Below are 11490 nucleotides of genomic sequence, written 5' to 3'. Positions count from 1 at the left end.
GTGAGACCTCAGAGGACACTTCTGTCTTCATTTGAAGCTGGTAGGTACAAACTGCACCACTGCTAGCAGGAGCTCCTTTGTTCTACACCTGGACATCAGCTCACTCATTTTAACAACTGACAGACTCCATTTCTGGAAAGACAGACCATCTGGACAAGACAGGTCTCTGGTTCTCTTCCAGGCAGGTTTACTCACAGAGGAGGTTCCATGGTGTAATGGTTAGCACTCTGGACTCTGAATCCAGCGATCTGAGTTCAAATCTCAGTGGAACCTTTTGTTTCAACAGTTATCCTGGTGTCCTTTCTACACAGTTAAGTCTATGGAGAAGTCCACAGTCTGTTCATTGGTCCAGCTGTAGTCATTAATGGACTGAAGGCCATGAAGGAGGCTGTGGTGCTGAATCCTGCTGCTTGTGCTGGATGATCCAGTTATAACATGGAATCCTCTGCTGTCCATGCTGGTATGTCCTGCTAGTACTCATTATTCAGGAAACAAGAACAAGTATTAGGGAGTGCTCTCAAGTGCTCTCTAAGCAAAATAAAATAGCTTTGTTTCTATGGTGACCCCACAGGCTGCAGCAAAACACCACTACAGGTGCTGGTCATATAATTAGAATATCATCAGAAGGTTGATTTATTTCAGTAATTCTATTCAAAAACTGAAAGCTGTATAATGCAAACATTCATTCCACACAGACTGAAATATTTCAAGTGTTTATTTATTTTAATTTTGATGGTTATAACGGACAACCAATGAAAACCCACATTCAGTATCTCAGCTGGATGGATGAGGATGGATGGATAATGTAGTGGACTCCCACCCAGCAGATCAAGTCCCAGAGGTTACAGCATCATTTATAAGCTGAGTTTCCCCTCAGGGAAGCTGCTGTTTACAGAGAGAAGCAAGAAAACAACAGTCAGCATCATCTTCCATAAAAACACATGACAATAACATGTGAGACAGAGCGTTTATGATCAGTGCTCCCCCTGCTGGTTAGGACATATGATGACAAGTACCAGTCAAAAGTCACTCAGTGGTTTGTCTTTGTTTTTATGACTTTCTACATTGTAGATTCATCCTGAAGACATCAGAGCTATGAAGGAACACATGTGGAATGATGCAGTGAACACAAAGTGTTAAACCAAGCAGAATATGTTTGATGTTTGACATTCTTCCAAGCAGCCAGCTTTTTGCTTTGATGACATCTTCACACACTCTTTGCATTCTCTCAATCTGAACTGAACCACCAATGCTGTGCAATGCTGACATCTAGTGGTGGAATCGCAGGTTACAGAATCAGAAATTACTTTTTTTAGGGGAAATTCTTGTTTGTTACAGACAGTAGTTTGATAGAGATGGGCCGGAATGACTTCCTGTCTTCTCACCTGCTCTGTGGTGAAGGTGATCGGTGGAGGTGGGGAACCAGTAACTCCCAGGTGATGACTGTCAGCCGAGGGGTCTGAGGACGAGGTGCGAGCAGGGCCATCTGGATGAGCTGTGGGAGAAGAGAGGGCAGGTGACGTGGCTGGTCGTTGTCGCTCAGCTGCTGAAGAGTCATTAGCAGGGTGAACTGGGGTCACTAAAAAAACTGATACAGCTCATTGGCCCTTTCCACACTGCCATTAACTCCACCCCTGCTGCTCCACCTGTAACCAGTGATGGTCCTCATGCCACTCCACACCTCTCTTGTGTTGTTTTGCTGAAGTTTCCACTCCAGCTTCCTCCTGTACTTCTCCTTGGCCTCCCTGATTTTTATTCTCAGGTCCTTCTGTGTAGCTCGCACCTCCTGCCTGTCGCCCTCTTTGAATGCCTTCTTTTTTCTATTCAAAATGGCTTTAATGTCCTTAGTCACCCATGGCTTGTTGTTGGGGTAACAATTCACTGTCCTAACTGGAACAACACTGTCCACACAGAAGTTTATGTATCCAGTCATGCACTCTGTGATCTCATCAATGTCCTGGCTGTGGGGTTCACAGAGTGCCTGCCAGTCAGTCACTTCAAAGCAGTCCTGAAGTGTTGAAGCATCCTCATTCCAAAATCAATCCATCCTCCACATAAAGTCAAAAGTTCTAAATGTGAGTCATTAAATGAGAGGTTCCAGCAGAAACGTCCAAACATCTGAAGAGAAGCTGAGAAGCCTGAGATACAGGGGCTGCAAGCTGTGCTTCAACTGTTCCTGTTTAGACAATAAGAACAGATCATCATCTTCATCACCCTCAATAAGAACTGATCATCATCTTCATCACCCTCAATAAGAACAGATCATCATCTTCATCACCCTCATCACCTCTCACCAACCTCCCTTCATCTGCTTGGAGCCGCAGCCAGGCGGTGCCAGATCGTTCATATGGTGGCATATTAGTCATTCATTTATTGCCACATGTTTTCATTGAATGTTACATGTATTGATTTAATTTCTGCTTTGTGGGTCAAATAAAGGTTTCCTCCATTTTAATTCATATTGATTCAGTTCACGCTGTGTTTATGTCTCCCTGTAGCTGACAGCAGCAACAACAGGGCTCAGTGTTTAACCACTGGATGTAGTGAAGTTTGTAGTTATCCAGAGAAGGACTGTGTATTTTATGATTTGTATCTTAAAAGGAGATTTGCATATTAGGGATGAAATAAATACAGCGTGAAATATAAATAAATAAATTGCAAATTTCCCTTTCGGGGCTCCATAAATGTTAATCCTAAAAAAGGAACATCCAGTGTGGACTTGCATACACAGTGAACATAAACTGCTATAATAACAACTTTAAAAACAATCAGACTAATTCCACTGTGATCCTTAGCAGCATTATCCGTAATAAGATTGTCAGTGAAGAAAACAAATATAAACACACACACACACTCTTCTCCCAGCTCTTATAAAGACATCCGTCATGGAAGCAGAGTCCTACCGGAGCTCCAGAGAGACACAAACAGCAGCAGCACTCTGTGACCCATGTCCACTCTGTGTGTCCTCCAAACAGTCTTCCTCAGGTCTTTATCAGGACAGCAGTCAGGTCCAGCCCTCTGGGGGGTTCTGCTCTCAAAGGTGATCTGGAATGACAGCTGACAGCAGAGAGAGGAAAGCTTTAAATGTACTGCTACAACCTGATTGGCTGCATGAGCAGCGAGGCAGCGCCTGATTGGTGGAGGAGCTGACTAGAGAGCGTGTCAGTGCATCAGTCATGTGACTTATCAGCTCTGCTCTTTCTGCCTTTTCCTCTGAATCTTTTCATCTCATCAGTGTTCCGCCCTCATACGTCCTAACTTCCTTTCTAACACACAGAACAGCCACCTGCTGGTGATCAGCTGCATGTACCAGAAGCAGACAGAGATTTCTGATATGATGTTAAAGGTGTCACAGAGGAGGATCCGACTGTCTGACATCTGATTCTTTTCTTGACGTGAGCTGTTTTTCTCTTCCAGGCCTGCACACTAGCTCTGTGGAGGCCTGCCTCTCTCTCCTACTCACCTCCACCTGCTTTAAACACCCCATGACACACAGACACACACAACCTGTGGCTGCATCACTCCCAGTGAGGGGGCATGAGTGAGGTTGCTTCTAGGGAGGCTGAGGGTCTCTTGATCTGCACCAAGCTGAAGTCGTTGTTTGTATAGATCAGGAGGAGGACTTTGTGAATGTCTGTTATCCAAGTCAGCTATTTGTCTTTCCAGCTCCATTTGTTTTCATTTAGAATCTCTTTTCTTTTTAGCCACAAAAGATATTACCTGGCCTCTCAAGTATGCCTTAAGGGCTTCCCAAACAGTCAAAACAGAAACATCTGGTGTCATATTAATATCTAAATATAAGGAAATTTGATCTGAAAGAAAACGCACAAATTCTTCATCCGATAATAAGAGAGAGTTAAACCTCCAGATTCGGGTGGGAGTCCTGGTATCAGTGATATTCAATTTGAGTAGAAGAGGGGCATGATCAGAAACTACTATAGGTTGATATTCACATGAAAGAATATCTGAAGAAAAAATAGTCAATTCTACTGTACGTTTGATGAGCATGGGAGAAAAAAAGAATATTTCCTGTCCTGTGGATGAAAAAAACACCAGATGTCTGAGATACCATAGTTTGAAAGAAATGTCTCTAGACAAGAGGCAGATTTTGATATGGGATAACCAGGCCTAACCGATGACCGATCCATCCCTGGGTCCAGACACAGATTCAAATCTCCCCCCAGAATGAGCAGGTGTGAATTTAAACAAGGGATCAATTTAATGATGCGGGAGAAAAACTGTGGGTCATCAAAATTTGGAGCATATATATATATATTAGCTAAAATAACTTTGAGATTAAAGAGTTTGCCAGTCACAATAACATAACGGCCATTTGAGTCGGCTAGTGTTGTAGAAGGCATGAAAGAAACATCCTTATGTATCAATATTGCAACACCCCGAGCTTTCCCTTGAAAGTTTGAGTGAAATAGCTGACCCACCCACCCACATTTAAGACGAGCATTATCCAAACTCCTGAGATGTGTTTCTTGGATAAAAGCAATTCCTGCACCCAAATGTTTCAGATGAGTAAGAGCCTATTTCCTCTTAACAGGATGGTTAAAATCATAAAAAAATAAGTCTGTCAAATATAAAGTTCTAGGACAGAAATAGTAAGCCCAAATTAAATCTGTCTTCAGCCCTGAAGGTCAGCAATGACGAGCCTCTGACCTGCCAGGAGCAGATCTTGTCAGGATCTTCAAGGGTGTTGATGAGATTGTCCCAATCAGTGTGTGGAACACTCATCTGTTGGAAACAGTGAAGCCACTCATCGACCATGGCTGACCTGTACTCTCGCTGAAATGAAATAAAATACAAAGAAATGCTGCTGTGGCCATCACAAATATATTCAATTATGCAGGCACATGGACAGAGACAAAGGCATACATTGAAATATGCACATATACTGTAGAGAAACATTTTCAATATGCCACACTAAGGTACAACAAACTTACAGTAAAGGGTCCCAGGTATACTATGTATCCAGCAGATAGAAGCATATCACCTGCTACATTATTGGCCATGTTATCCAAATGTTGGACTGTTTCCTCCCAACGCACTTTATCTGCCAGACTACCTATAAGCTGCAGATCATCATGATGGAAAAATTAAATAATTGTATGACTTGTATAAAGTTATTGTGTAGAGTATTTAGAGTAGATATTTGTACCCTGACTGCTATTAGGTACCAGGATGAGATGCCAGGGAGGTCCTCAGGGCACGTGGAGGTCACACACACTACTGATCCTCATTTTGACATTGACAATTTCCACTCAAGTTGGATCAGCCTGTGATGTGATTTTCCACTTTTATTTTGTGTATGGTTCCAAATCCAGATCTCCACAGATGAATAATTTTGATTTACATTGATCATTTTTATGTTAATTTGTTGTCAACATATTCTACTTGAATGAAGATTTTCACCTGGAATATTTCATTCATTAAGATCTAAATCTTCTTAAATCTTAAATGTACCATTTTGACACAAAAGGGTACATTTAAGTACCATGGGAATCAGTTTGGAACCTGTGATGGTAAATCATCGGCAGTTGTACCTTAGGGAACAAAAATGGACCTCAGTTGTACCCTTTTTTCTGACAGTGTACAGGCAGACCAGAAACCCTCTCACCAAGGAAATCAAGGTGGCAAAAAGGGTTAGGAAAAAGGGAATACTCAGAAGAGTTGAAAAACAGCTTTTCTGCTAACGACCATGCATCAGTGTGGAGATCACAAACCACAGGAGGCGACCTCCCCCACTGCTGGCGACCTCAAGACTTTCTACTGCAGGTTTGAGAGGGACCACTTCACACCCCTAACCTGTACCACAATGACCCCACTCGGCAGCACCCCATCAGGGACCACCATCCCATCACAACCACCAACACAACGAACCCACTCTGCAGCATCTCCATCATAATGACCACCAGAACGACTCCACTCAGCAGCAGCAACCCCAACAGCCCCACAGCCATCAGTGCCTCCTCAGTGGTTTCTATGGTAACCAAACAGAATCCCATTTAAAAGGTTACAATTCCACCACTGTTTCTTCGGTGACCAATGAAAATACAAAACCATAATTCATTCACTGAAGTGAGAACAGGAAGGCCTTTCTGTGATCTGAATTTTATCTGAATCACAGTGAAATGATGATCCTGGAAACTAAACAAACAGCCAAAATAAAGTGTCCAGAGAAAGTCCAACATAATAATCCAAAATACAGGCTGCTATGTCAAAAACATTCTCACATGATATAGTTATATAAATGCATCAGCAAAACACTGCAAAAAGATCAGCAAGAACAAAGAACAGAGGGCCAAAAGGAACAAACTCAGCAGAGGCTGCAGGAGGACTTCTCTGGCCTCCAGAGCTCAGCTCTGGTCCTCTGGTTCCAGCCTTGGTCCTCCACTCACTGTGATCCTTTGTTGTACCAGGTGTAAGATTAAGATTAAGAATAAGAAACCTTTATTAGTCCCACAATGGGGAAATTGCATTTTTGCAACGGCATACAGACAGCAAGGGATAAGTTAAGAGAAAGATATATACATCATAAAATAGACTACCAATAAAAAGATATATACATTATAAACAGTTTACATATTAACAGTTATTGCACAGGTGAGTGGAGGTAGAAGTGGTTTATAAACTGTACATAGTGCAACTAAATAAATAACAGTAAAATAAAAGCACACTGTGGTGTGTGAGTATTGCACCTATCAGAAGTGTTTATTATAGAGTCTGACAGCAGCAGGAAGGAAAGACCTTTTGTATCTCTTCTTCACACACCGAGGGTGGAGCAGTCTGCCACTGAAGCTGCTCTGCAGGGCTGACAGGGTGTCCTGCAGGGGGTGGACTCATTGTCTAGCATTGATGTCAGTTTTGCCAGGACCCTCCTGTGTAGTTTTGGTGGCTACACATGTGTTCAGAAACTGTTCTGTTGTAGCAGCTGAGCTTTACTCCAATCCACCGTCACCACAAACACTTCCCCCTCTCTGTTCTTCTTCTTCCTCTGCCTCTTCTTCTTCTTCTGTGGTGTTTTCTGGCAGCTGACATCCACACAGTGACATTTCTGCCTCCTCCTGTCTTCAGTCAGACTGTTTCTCTCACAGTCTGTAGAGAGAAGCTGACATTGTTGCACTGATTAACCTCAACCACACACACCTGTGTGAGCCGCACCATCATTCTAACAGTTCCATTGTTACACTGAGTGACAGCAAAGCAGTGAGCCCCCTGCTGGTGATCAGCTGCATGTACCAGAAGCAGACAGAGATTTCTGATATGATGTTAAAGGTGTCACAGAGGAGGATCCGACTGTCTGACCTCTGATTCTTCTGTCAGCATCAGACACATCACAGTTTGATCAGTTTTCAGATCACACACAGCAGCATCAGTAACACTGAGCAGACATTACACACTCCATCAAACACACACACACACTGCTCACTTATAACAGGGATAATAAGTAAAGTTCTTTACAATAAATTCACATTCACATTTTATTATCACTTCACACATGGCACAGTATATATGGCAGAGAGTTAAAGGAATATGTAGTCAGAGTTAATACCAAATATTGACACTAGGTGGCAGCACTTCAGCCTCCATCCACTGCTGCACTACCAGCACCACTCTCAGTGCTTTTTGTTTCCATTGACTGTACAACATGATTCAATCCATGTTATTTATATGACAAACTATGTGTAGTGTTTCTATGTGTGTAGCTGACATGTTGCTCAGCTTCCATTGGACACATATACTAGATGGAAGCTGCAGCAGGATTGGCTGATGACTGATCACAGGTGTGAACAATCAGCCGGTGACGAGTGGAGCAGGAGCAGCTGCCCATGCTGCAGAGACACAAACAGCAGCAGCACTCTGTGACCCATGTCCACTCTGTGTGTCCTCCAGACAGTTTTAAGATTAAGATTAAGAAACCTTTATTAGTCCCACAATGGGGAAACTGCATTTTTGCAACAGCAGGTACAGACAGCAAATGATAAGTTAAGAAAAGATATATATGATAAAATAAACTACCAATAAAATATAGAATAGAATCATCAACAGTTTACATATGAACAGTTATTGCACAGGTGAGTGGAGGGAGAAGTGGCCTGTAAGAAAACTGTACATAGTGCATCAGAAACTAAATAAATAATGTGTTGTACACTGTGGTGTGTGAATATTGCACCTATCAGAAGTGGTTATTATACAGTCTGACAGCAGCAGAGGTTGTGTGTAATGACGCGGCTCACCAGCAGAGGGCGGGTGACGGAGCAACAAGCAGAAACTACAGAGGAGAAGAGACACAACAAAGATCAGAACAGACACACTCAGCTCTTCTCTCTGAGACCATGATGATACCGTCACATCATCACTGCACATGTTTTTGGCTGCACGTCTGGAAATGAGAGGAAACAGAACATTATCATACATGTTGCATAAGTAAAGTCACATGACATGCACCACTGTAAATAAAGGAAATCACATATTTTTAAGACACTTAGAGCATAGAGCCCAAGAAATAATATAATCTAAAGCTCACAAGACACAAGACGAACAGAACAGAACAGATCAAATACTTTATTTATCCCAAACTGGGAAATGTTTTCTATTGCAGCAGCAATGTACAGGGTCAGTATCATCCTATCTGGTGGTAAAAGTCTTTCTCCCCGCCGGGGAATCGAACCCCGGTCTTCCACGTGACAGGCGGAGATACTATCCACTATACTAACGACGAATGCTGACAATCACCATCTGTCATAGCAGCAGCCACCTGGTGCGGTCATGTGTCAGCTGGGGTGTGACGGAGTGGCTACGTCAGTAACTGTGGGCAGACTGCAGGTGTGTGTGCACCCAGACACTAGGGGTGGGCGATACTGAAGATTTCAGTATCGATCCGATACCAAGTAAATACAGGACCAGTATCGCCGATACCAATACCGATACCGATACTTTTACTTTTACTTTGAAGTTTCATGATCATAAAAAAATATTTTTTTGCCTTTATTTATATTTATATTTAATATTCTTTTTTGCCTTTAAATAGTTGATCATGATTAGCAGAATAATAATACACAAGAAACATTTGTTAAGTAAATCAAGCTGCAAACAAAAGTGCAGAACTGTATAAGTTTTTTTAACCTCACAATCATGTCAGCAATGCTCCTTATGACAGCCATGGCTCTTTGTGAATCATGTAGGTGAAACAGCATGACTAATATACTTTTATAAAAGTCTAACACCTACCTGCATGTAGCCTAAATATGAAGAATAAAGATCCTTCAACAGTTATCACCAAAGCATAATTATATTAATCATACTGAAATACATATCATTATATAAACTTATATAATTACATTATTAGATGTATTTTGGAATTTGAGAAAAACAAGATTTATTTCAGCTGGTGATGTGATGACTGTTCAGTCATTCTGCTAAAATTGCATGTCTTATTACTGCACTCAGAAAGACACCATTAATTCATGCTGCAGATTACTCAATCTAAACCTTCACTTTTTAAAATCATCTACCTGGATATTCATGAGTGTTTTGCAGTAAAGCCTCTGTCAGTGACCACTGTCTCTGGTTCATGTTTGGGGATCTGCCTCTTCCTCCTCCCTCTGTTTACTCTGCAGCTCGAGGTCTTTGGGCTCTGCTGCTTTATGTTTGTGTAAATGAGTTGTGTTTCCACAGTGGCAGGTTGCTTTCCTGCACACCTCACAAGTAGCAGTTTCTTCTTCTTTGTCTGTCGCTGTGAAATAACTCCAAACAGCGCTCCTCTTCCTCTCTGCCATCTCCATGACGCTAGCTGCACTTTACAGCCAATCAGGAGCTCCGTCTGCTCCGGCAGAGAGGAGGAGGGGAGGGGCGGAGTGTGCCTGCGCACTGAGCAGAGTGAGAGAGGAGCGCTGTCTGCACCGCGAGTAAATACGAGTAAAGTTGCTGAAGGTATTAAGAGAAACTTCCACAGAAATATCGATCTCATCACGCTAGTATCGAGTAATTACTGATCCTAACGTTGGTATCGATACTATCGATATTTAGATCGATTCGCCCACCCCTACCAGACACACACAGGTCCCAGCTGAGAGCAGCCGGACCTTCCTGTCCTCCTGTCCATCGCTGTCCAAGGTGAACCGACACCACCAGACCACAGGGCCATTATTTATTTAGCAGGAAAGAAGAAGATACTCTGCAGCATTCAGGTGTGTTAACACAGTGCAGAGAGAGGAAGACATGAACAATGGTGTCAGAGCAGCAGCTGTTGCTGCATCAACCTGGAAATCAAACTGTTTATATATATGCACAAACTGTACGTTCATAAGTCACATGACATGCACACTGTAAATAAAAAGGAAACCACATATTTTTAGGACTCTTAGAACACAGACAGAAGTATGAATTATATATGGTTACAATCAAAAATAATTGAATGCAAATAAATGATTTTGTGGAATTTAAATTAAAACCTAAAAACACCAGAATCAGCAAATCACATGTTTGCATTACAGTGGTCCCTCCTATAACCAGTTCACCTCTCACCTTGTTTTTCTCTTACAGCTCATTGAGTTCTGGTCCGGATAGTCCGTAGACCAGTGTCAGTCCAGTTGTTAAAATGAGTGAGCTGATGTCCAGGTGTAGAACAAAGGAGCTCCTGCTAGCAGTGGTGCAGTTTGTACCTACCAGCTTCAAATGAAGACAGAAGTGTCCTCTGAGGTCTCACACAGCACTACAGTAGATCCTTAATCAATCAGTGCTCATGCTAACGGCTAACAGCTCAATGTCCTTACTGCAGATCTGTTCTTTGACAGTGATGTGTCCAGGATTACACCATCTATCATTAACAAACAATACCAGCCCCCCTCCTTTCCTCTGACCGCACTCCACTGTCCTGTCTGTCCTCGCCAACTGAAATCCATTTAGCGCAACGTTAGAGTCCAGTGTTAGCACCGTTAGCCAAGTTTCAGTAAACAACAGCATGCTACACTGACGATATTCCCTCTGGTGCTGGGTCAGCGCCGTCAGCTCGTCCATCTTATTAGTGAGAGATCAAACATTCCCAGTGATGACCAAGGGGAGTACAGGTTTATAACATTTCCTGGAATGATGCGCAGCTCCGGCACAGGTTCCCCGTCGTCTTCTCCTCCTTATGTCTCGGGGAACGTCGGGTCTCTTGCTGTGCAGCACCGCTGTGTCCCTGAGGGCTAACAGCTGATCCCTGACTGAGAATCTTCATCAACATGTTGCCAATCACTTTGGGAAGGACACCCTACGATTGGTGAGGGAACATGAAAAGACCTCTAGGAAACTGGCAGACTACAGGAACCACCTACGCTTCAGCCTGAGATGCAGACAGGAAAAGTTAACCCCGAACAGCCTACGTCTCGGATCCACTGTCAAGGGCCACAGAGCAGACACCATCCTGCAGAAAGCCCAGAACCAACTCCTCAACGAAAGGATCAGACAGATCAACTTCACCATAGACACCCTCATGGT

At 42.9% G+C, this 11490-nt stretch overlaps 1 non-coding gene across 1 annotated transcript; it reads left to right on the top strand.

The window, feature by feature from the left end:
* The first annotated feature begins 201 nt into the window (after positions 1-201).
* Positions 202-273, top strand: trnaq-cug (transfer RNA glutamine (anticodon CUG)). Its single transcript has one exon. It is a non-coding gene; the product is annotated as a tRNA-Gln (tRNA).
* Positions 274-11490: the final 11217 nt, after the last annotated feature.

Source organism: Parambassis ranga, unplaced genomic scaffold, assembly GCF_900634625.1.
Source record: "Parambassis ranga unplaced genomic scaffold, fParRan2.1 scaffold_24_arrow_ctg1, whole genome shotgun sequence".
Taxonomy (NCBI): Eukaryota; Metazoa; Chordata; class Actinopteri; family Ambassidae; genus Parambassis; species Parambassis ranga.
Note: the sequence above shows the minus strand (reverse complement) of the source record. Positions and strands in the feature narration are given on the sequence as shown.